The following is a 10445-nucleotide window of genomic DNA, read 5'->3' on the forward strand; positions in this document are numbered from 1 at the left end:
CCGTACACCAACAGAGTTTTCTGTGAATATCTTGAGGCCTAGGATTTTTTGCGTATGTTTGCCTCCAGGGGTCATGTTAACCCATTCCATATGCACACATGTGCATAAACAGATACACACGCACACACATACATTCACAGTAATCATACGTATGACACATACTCACACAGTAGACATATGTACGCATGCCTGCACATGCACACACACAGGCACATACACAGGCACACACAAGCACATGCACGCACGCACACACACACACACACACACACACACACATAAACATAAACATAAACATGTACACGCACACATGCACACAATTCAAGAATTTCTCAGAATTATGAACAGGCAAGATGGGGATGGGGTTGTATAAAATGTATTTTACATGTGAAATCTATGAACTAATCATGTTTTGTTACTTGTTGTCTAGCAGATACCAGTGAGAATTGAGTGTGCATAATGCAATGCAGTGAGACAGTTTGAATCATATATGCCTTTAAGCGTGACTTATTTTTGTGGAAAAAATGTGCTGGACTGGGCGGCGGTCATATTTTGTACCATTCTGCGGTACATCTAGTTGTTTTAATATTAATCATTAACCACAGTTAGTCATGTGGACATGTAAATGTAAAAAAGTTTTGAGTCACTGGTAGAACACTAAGAGTAAGAGACCCATTAGATCCCAATACAACATCCATCCTTTGCTTTCTTTTCTTGTCTTCTACTGTTGTCTGCTCTTCTTTTTTTTCAATGCTGTTTTCTCTCTCTCTCCCTCTCTCTTGCTCTCTCTCTCTCTCTTTCTTTCCCTCTTGTTGTGAAATTGATTGGTGTATTGGCTACCTTATGGCGACACTGGTTTGTTTTCATCAAGAGGGATTAGAAAAAAAGGGCTACGACTAAATGCTTGCAGAAGTTGGTCGACTGCCATGCGATTAGGGTCACTGATCCCCAGACTGGGCAGCATGACCAAGGTATCGCTGTGGACACATACATGTAACCGCCCTGGTGTTTGAGTTTCAGTAGAGGGAAATATTTGTAGCCCACTCTGGACATTACCTTTAGAAACATAACACAATAAATGGAAGTAAAGGAAATAGATTATTGTTCGCTTAATTCAGTTTGGCTGGTTATTTTTTTTTATTATGGCAAAAACATTAAAAATCACTTTTTGTTAGAAGTTTAAAAATGTATGAATGACTGAGATAGATAGATAGATATAGATAGATAGATACTTTATTGATCCCCAAGGGGAAATTCAAGTTTTGTTTTCTTTTTTTTTAAAGATAGATACAGTACAACCATCATTTTGTGATGAAACAGGCAGACCATAAATCTTTGAATGGAAGGGACCAGTGATACGCATAATCTTCCTCTGCATTACAATTTTTACTGTGGCAACTAACCTTTGTGTAGATAAAACACATGTGCACACACACATACACACACACACATACACACACATACACACACACACACACACACACACACACACACACACACACACACACACACAACCCTAAGTAGATTGTGTATCAGATCACCTGTCAGGGAGAAGGAGGGGCTGCTGGTACAGTTGTTATCTCGGCTGATGGGTGTTTGCTGAAGGGGGCCCTCTGATTCTAACCAGTCCTGTATCCTATTCACCAGTCCTCACGTCTATGGGTGCCTATAGAGGACAAACAGAGTGTGAAGTAGGCAAGCTTCAGAGCACCATAACCCTCTCTGTTTCATGCAGCACTGTGGCATGATGGGCATTTCATCATGTCTGTAACCAGCTTCATCAAACATTCTCTTTCATCTCTCTCTGAATTCTCTCTCTCTCTCAAACTCAAATTCAGTGCTTTACGGAAACGGCTTTTTGTACATAAAGTAATAGCATTAAAAAATAATATACATCTGAACATGTATTGAACATATGCACATAATTTCTCTCCCTTTCTCTCTTTCTGTCTGTCTCTTTGTCTCTGTTCATACTGGGATAGCAAACAGCTTTCTATATCTATCTAAATCTATAGCACAACGGCTTTACTACATCTTCTGAAGTGATGTTCTTCTCTCACTTCTTAAGTGATGTTCTGACACACATACTCATGTCAGCAATGCCACAGTGCTATCATTCTGCTTTGATTAACATTCACTTCATTTCAGACTCTTCAGATCTGCAAAATTCTCACTGTCACTATAAATAGTGCTTATGAGCAGCTTTAGATAAATATTTTTCTTCGTACTGGATCTATCTTGTCCTGGTGACTATCTCTGCTGCTCAACCCCCTACCTCACAAGATCCGTAGCTTAGACAGGCAATGCAATGACCTCCAGGCCAATAACCTTTCTTGAAACTGGGCCAGCCCTGGTCCACAGTCCCACCCTGCCCGACTCGACTGGACTCTACAGCTCTCATAAAACAGAACTGTTGTTCAACAGCAGGCCATTATAACTCATTTGAGTCTCACTTCCAGCTAGCAGAGAACAAAAGCAATAGGGAAAGATGCAAAATACTGTAAAACGTTATGGCTTTTTTTAACAGCACTTCCAAGTGCTCTTAGACATTATAATGAAGAGAAGGTTAGTGTGATTATAAGCAAAACATTGTAAACATGTATGCTGGTACAAAACCAAGTTATAACGAGCATTTTAAATACACGTTTGATGGTGATTAAGTGTATGGTTCCTGACAGTTGACAGTTGACAAAGAGGAATGTATTTATACAAATAACTCACATTTAGTACAAGTTAGTATGATACAGTCAAAGTATCATGTAAAAATGGAGGGTACTGCAGAGGATACTGGCTGATTCTCTTCAGTATTCTCAACATTGTGGTATTGTCATTTCCTCTTGACATATAGCGCATATGTTTGTTTTCACCGATTTGTCCCAAACCAGAAGTGGCCGCTGATGAGATGATGAGAATCGGGAGATTAAATAGAACCATGGAACACCCAGCTCAGGAGACCCCCAGGTGAGAGACAGCAAACCAAACAAGCATGCAACACAACAAGCTCTACACACTTAAGATCTGTAAATACCACGACAAAATGTCCAAAGCACTGTGCACACCAACAATCATTTGCTGGAAATTCTGTGTTGGTGATTGCTTTGATATAATATAGCAGGTAAAAGGGAAATCTGACTTTATTATTGCTTTCATTTGGTTAACTTTTAACTTTCTGTTCTCTTGTTTTATGTTATTGCTTTACTCATATATCACTTTTAATCCTGTTTGTTTATTACATTCTCACTGACTTCTGTTTTTGTCAGATGTTTCTTCTTTCTAATTTCATTTCACTTTTAGCTGTTTATTTCCTTTTTCATCCCATTCAGACATTGTCTAAATGTATTATCAATCTGTGTACCTTCAATGAAAAGTCCTTTCATACAACTTCTGTTGTTTCTACTTATTCTAGTTGTTAGACTTAATTATCGTCTCTTTGTAAACACAATAACCTTTGTTTTGTCTTTATTTAACTGAATAAAATGGCTCAGCCAATTATTCATTTACTCTGAAAATTGAGAACATTGGTTGAAGATAAGAATGACATATCTGTATCATCCACATAACTATGAGAATCAATGTTGTTCTTATGTAGAATTAGACCTAAATGCAGCATGAGCAGAGTAGGCCCGAGAACTGATCCCTGGGGGATTCCACATGTCATAACCACTCCATTAGATTCATAACTGCCAATGGTGACAATGGAAACATTGCCTTGTCTATAAAATCTGAAAGAATTAAGGACCTTAATTCCTACTGGTTAGCGCTTCGGACTTGTAACCATAGGGTTGCTGGTTCAAACCCCGACCAGTAGGAACAGCTGAAGTGCCAAGGCACCTAATCCCTCACTGCTCCCAGAGCGCTGCTGTAGCAGGCAGCTCACTGCGTCGGGATTAGTGTGTGCTTCACCTCACTGTGTGTTCACTGTGTGCTGATTGTGTTTCACTAATTCACAAATTGGGATAAATGCAGAGACCAAATTTCCCTCACGTGATCAAAAGATTATATATACTAATACTATACTATTTTATAATCCACAGTGTCAAACACAGCACTGAGCAGGGGCATTATTTGGGGGGGGGGGGGGCGTGTCTCCCTCAACTTTCAAAACGGTAGTGTTTGTCCCCCCGTTTCCCTCCCATCGTAGCTAGTTAGTTGTGTTGTTAGTCAGTGATTCTATGCTTTCGTGAGAAAAAATACACCATTTATGAAAAGCAAGAATTTCCCTTGAAGACCTTTACAAAATCTGACTGCTGTGTCAAGCGTCTTTGATCATGGCAGTTTGAGAACCACTGCCTCTACTGCCTCCACTCAGCTAATGCACTAAGCTGGAAATCTATTTGGATAGGCCTAAATCTCTGTCTTTAACACTATGATGTCCACACATAGTGAGGGAACAGATCATGCATGCATGTTATAGGCATACTGTGGGCCCTATTCTCTGACTGAAAGTGTGCAGAAATTGCACATTTACTTAAGAGTATAAATTTGCACATTTTGCACATTGCACATTTACTGAAGAGTATAAATTCAAAGGTTCAGGAGTGTCAACCCCAATTGTCCTGGGGTTGACACTCCTGAACCTTTGCTAAGTTTTAGGCTAACTCCCCCCCCCCCCCTTCATCTTGAAGACACAGTAACGCCCTGGCGCTGAACTGATAAAACTAGAACTGATATTTTATTTGAATCATTAGTCAACCATATATCATTTCATTTTCAGTGTAATATAATATGTAAGATGATATGTAATATGATATTGCATTCACTTTGACATTAAAGAGGGGATTTCTGTAAATGATTGTAAAAAAGACCAAATAAAAGTGGAAATATCCAAGGGGATGAATACTGTAGCTTGTGAAGTGCTGCAACAGTTATTCCTTCTTTCTATCCTTTCACTTGTTCATTTGCCTGCCTGATCTAATCACTCAGTTATCGACTGCCTGCACGTGGGCCAAGTGGGCCAAGGACGAAGGAAAGGAGCTGAATAAAAAACAACATCAACAGCTATCATGCCTCTGATTGGCATGATGGTGGCACGGGAGATAAGGGTGGAAGAGGAGGTAAAGGTGAGCGCCGCCTGATAGCGGCATGACATGCAGCCCTGGTACTTCCCTCTGGCAGCCACTGTCAGGCACAGGTGGGTGACTGGGTGTGTGTCTTGACATTTGTGCTACCAATGCTCTATCAAGGGTGTGTGTGTGTGTGTGTGTGTGTGTGTGTGTAGATGGGAGACTGTATGAATGAGCCAGCAATGAGATCATAAAACTGATAAGAGGAACAGGTTGACCCAACCAAAAACAAGTTATCAAGGACACTGACTGCTTGGTGTAATTCTTGCTAATCTGAGTTATATTACACTGTGGGTTATAATGAATGATCAAATCTTTCGACTGCTTAAGGCCCCACCGACTGTCCCTGCAATTGGTCTCTGTAAGTCACTAAGTCACATGCAATACACATCATTAGATCGGTTAGATTCCTCTCTAAATGTAATCGTTCAGTTCCCAACAGGGTTATGCAATACACATCATTACATCGGTTACATTCCTCTCTAAATTTAATCGTTCAGTTCATTTTACAGAAGCAATGAACACCACAGTACTAAAGTCTCTACAGTCAAAGGCTTGAATTTCCCCTTGAGGATCAATAAAGTATCTATCTATCTATCTATCTCTATCTATCTATCTATCTATCTATCTATCTAAATTCATTCAGATTCACCAACATGGTAAAGAATGGCAGAAGAAAGTGGTGGTGACTCCCTAACTAACTCCATGACAGTCGTAGTGTTATCCAATTGCGTCGAAGTCTGGAATCAGTCAGTAAACGTTGGTCGTATTGTGTTATCCAATTGCATGCAGTGAGATTTTCAAATGCACGTTTGGTCCCGCCCGTCGAGTTGGGCCATGACATTATTCGTGGCCAGACCCTTAATCTACCAGGGTCTGGAATCTCCAGGCTAACTAAAGGCCAGGCTGGTCCAAATAAAAGCAGGTTGAGTTTGGCGATTGAAGCAATAAAAGCAATAAAAGTCCAGGCTATTAATCACATTTTTACAGTGCTTAAATGATCCAGCATACACTGAATTCTAGATTAATCACTGTGATATCCTCCTGTGATCATGTAGCTTTTAGAAACACATATAAATGCGCAGCACACAGAGGTTCTGTGACTGATTGATGAGTCAGAGAGTGTCATTGGATCAGAAAAGAGGTTCTGTGAGATTCAGCCTACAGTCCTAATAAACATATTAACCACTGGACTCCATGCTATCACCAAGGACATCCAGTCGCAGTTCCAGTTACAGGGAAGGGTAACCAGATAAAGTCAAAGATAATAATATATACATACATAACAGCATAATACAGTACCCTAATGTAATTATCTGGAAATGGTTATCTTGCCCCCCTACAGTATGGAGGATGGTAAGATGGGCAAGAACCACTGTTGGAGAGTTACAGACAAAGGTATCATCTTGGGGTCACCAAGTCCCCAAAAAAATCTTCAAAAAGTGACCTCACTGCTAATAGATTATTTAGAGGGCATGTAAACACCTGTCCAGTCATTTAATTACCAATGTGAATGGCATGGAGTTACTGAATGGTACAGTGACTTTGTCTGGAAGTGTGGTCTATTAATTGTCAGATGAAATGAAAATTGCGCTCTTTGGCTAGAAACACTTTAGGTGTGTTTGGTGTACATAGAAGAATGGCTATACTGAAAAGAACCCCATGCCTAATGAGAATTATGGTGGAGGGGCTGTGCTATTGTGGGGTTGTTTTAATTACCAAAGGCCTTTACATAAGTGTAGTGGTCAAATAAGCGGTGAGTAAACTATGAATTCTGTGATCACGGTAAGATGGACTGTGCCATGCGGTATCAGATTTTTTAAAAAGGCATTCAGAACATGTTTGATGATGGTGGAGGTTATTGTCTAATGTTTATTACAGTAATATTTAATGGATTGAATAGAGTGTTGATGAGTGTACATATTGTGAATGTGGATAATACAGTGTGATTTTTGAATGTTAAAAGTTGCAATTGGTGAGTAAACTCTTTTGAAAGGTGGATAAACTCTTTTTCTAAAATTTCAGAGGTGGATAAACTGTTTTTACTTGTGTTTAGCCCCCACTACATCCCTGTATATATAGTGCACATCAATACACCCATGCTTAAGTTGACTAAAAAGAGGAATAAAAAAACATATTTTGGAAATTGATCGTAATGCCTTAATAAATTAATTAATGGAATTAAAAAGCCTTAATGGAATTAAAAAGAGATTGATTTTATAATGAAAATAAATGAAATGACAATGGTAGTGAAACCTGAGGCGGTGGGTGGGAATGTAGTGGATAAAGGGGCCAGAGATGTATGGAGGGGCAAGGTTATTGAGAGCTTTGTATGTGAGGAGAAGTCTTTTGAAGTTAATCCTGTGTTTGACTGGGAGCCAGTGGAGGTTATGGAGGACATAAGTGATGTGTTGGCTGGGCAGCCGAGCTCTGGACATATTGAAGTTTATTGGTAATTTTCTTAGGTAGTCCGTAGAGAATGCTGTTGCAGTACTCCAGTCTGGAGGCTAATGGCTGGTGGCTGATACCCTATTACTTCAAACCTATCCTTGCACTGCTGCTATAATTCATATATTATGTTTACATTTTTCTCTTATATTGTCCATATTTAATACGGGTCTCTTATATTGTCCATATACAGTACTGGTCTGTAATATTGTCCATATGTATTGCTGGTCACTAAACTTAATCCCTGCACCGTTGCACTGTTGGACTTATTTGCACTACCACCATGACACACACCTCATAGAGCACCTTACCACTGCATACTGAAACATAGAAACATACAGTAGGGTCAGTCCTTGCCCTTTCACTACAAGCACCTCATACATCCTGGGTACATTCATGTGGATCCTTGATTTAGTATCTTTAGTATATTTTATTAGTCATGTAATGTACTGTATGTTGTGTGTGATGTTGTGTGTGATGTCTTAAGCTACTGGGACCTTGAATTTCCCCTTGGGGATCAATAAAGTATATTTCCATCTCTATATCTATCTAGGTGATGAGGGAATGGATGGGTGTTTCAGCTGGACAGAGAGGGGAGGAGGCAAGTGATGTTACAGAGGTGAAAGAAGGCAGTTTTGGTGAAGGGGTTGATAAGAAGGAGATGGTTACAAGATGATTCCAATGTTTGTGGACGTGAGTGGAGGAGATGACGTTGGAACCATCAATGCTAAGTGTGATGGAATCACTGATTAGATATGGAAAGAAGTTGACAGGGCAACTGCTTACAGCAGTTGTTACATATATCGAATTTTGACTTTACTTAAATAACACTGTATTTCTACAGTAATTTCCCATATATTAGACAGATTGTGCAAGCTGCAGGACAGTGTTTTATGCAAATGAAAAAAAACAAACATATATTAACCACACCCCTGTATTAACCACATTGCTCAATAGCCCAATGAATTAGAATCAGATTATGCTTCACACATAAAAAATAATTAAGAAAACAAATGCATTTCTATGTATAATTCACCCCTGTGCTTTCACCTCATTGCTGAAGAAATGTTGCAAAAACAATGTATAAACCTTGGCTTACAGTCAGGAAATATATGATACTATGATAACATAGTCATGTAAACAGCACACTCAACAATATCCTTTAAGGGACTGTTCGTTATTTATTTAAGGGGCTACCGGAGGAATTTTGGGAGCGTTAGTCAAAAAAGACGTGACCCTCCCTCGCCAGCAAGAACTTTTTCTATGACCCTCCAAAGTGATTGAGAAAAAACGCATGACCCTCCCCAACAATTTATTGATGCCTTCTGTACTGGGTCAATTTGGGAACTTGCATGCTACCATTCCTTCCTTGAAATGCCTTGAAAAGGCTGTCGTTTCACACAATTTCACAAATAATCACCTGGATAGCCTACCTGTCAACTTTTTCCGGGTTTATCACGTATTTTAACTTTCCCCCCCGCTGTCTTAGGAGGAGCTGCAGGGCCGTCGCAAGGGAGTGCGAGGCCCTGTGCGAACTTGACTGGTGCGAGGCCCTTTTCACTTATGTGCATAAAATCATAGCCTACTTTACACGTACCTGTCGGTGCATTGTAATAGTAGGCTAATAGGCTACACCAGCTTGTCTTTAAGAGGGGAAAATGTATAGCCTATAACATTAGCTGAGTCACATATTTGGCCATATAAGCCGTTTATCATAGGGTAGGCTACACCACGAAACCAAATAGTGTAACAAAGGCGAACACTGTGCTGAGCACTATTTGTCAATGAGCAAGACACACAACATTCAAACTATTGATAAGATGTGCACTATGGTCTGTATAGGCTAACATTGGACAAATAAATGACATTGACTCGCCATATCCTGACTCAGAAAAAAAAACATTTTCTTGCTTACCTTGCCGCAAACTCAGCAATGAAATCATAGGCCAGCTTGCAGGTGGCCAAATAGTTTTTAATAGCCTATTCAACTTCGAAAAGCTTCGTTCACCCGATGCCAGTCACTGATCGCAATGTCAAAGATCGGGAAGCTTTGTTTAAACGTTTTACGTTTTAAATAGCCTATCTTTCCCCTTTGGAATTATCTCGAGCCTATTATAAGGTCCAGTGCGTTATGTCCTGGGATTCGGACACAAATTTTGCTGTTTTCATGAATACAAAAGTTGGGTGACCCTCCCTCCTAGACTAAAAAAAGTTGGGTGACCCTCCCTTCAACAAAGAATAAAAAGACATGACCCTCCCCTATTTACCTCCGGTGGTCCATTCCATAAATACCGAACGGTCCCTAAGTATACAAATTATTGGAAGTTGATTTTATGTCACACAAGTGTGAGTCGTGACAATATATGTATCTAACATATGGTTACAGAGATACAGTTCACAACCTCAATTTCTCTTTGACAAAATCCACCTTTATGTTACTGACAGAATTAATGGTAAAAATTATACTATATAATTATTGACAGTGTTTAGGCATGAACTCCATGGCCAAATTAAGTTCATGAATCAGTCATTTTGTTATCTTTCTACTTTATAACCACAAAGTTATTTTGAAAAGTTATCCTCAAAAGGTGTTAACATATCCTAGTTGTGAATAGCATTCTATAGTCAGGCAGGGTTGACAAAAAGTAGGGACAACACTGTAAAACAGGCAAATTTGTCATAGAATGAGATTGATACAATTAACATTAAGCTTGGTGCTGAAAGACTCTCTGTGCGATGACAATGCCACACCACCCTACAAATGTTGAAAACATAAAGAGAGAGTGATTGAGAATGTCACTGAGAACTTAGCAGATCTGTATCATATGTGTTATTGCTTATAAGCCCCTGCTAAAACTTGTGAGCTGATGATAGGTGATATCTCACTGCCTTTGCTCTCCATCCAGAATCAGTTAAGACCAGCCTTGAGAAAGATGA

This window comes from Alosa alosa, chromosome 5 (assembly GCF_017589495.1).
Source record: "Alosa alosa isolate M-15738 ecotype Scorff River chromosome 5, AALO_Geno_1.1, whole genome shotgun sequence".
In the NCBI taxonomy this organism is placed as follows: Eukaryota; Metazoa; Chordata; class Actinopteri; order Clupeiformes; family Clupeidae; genus Alosa; species Alosa alosa.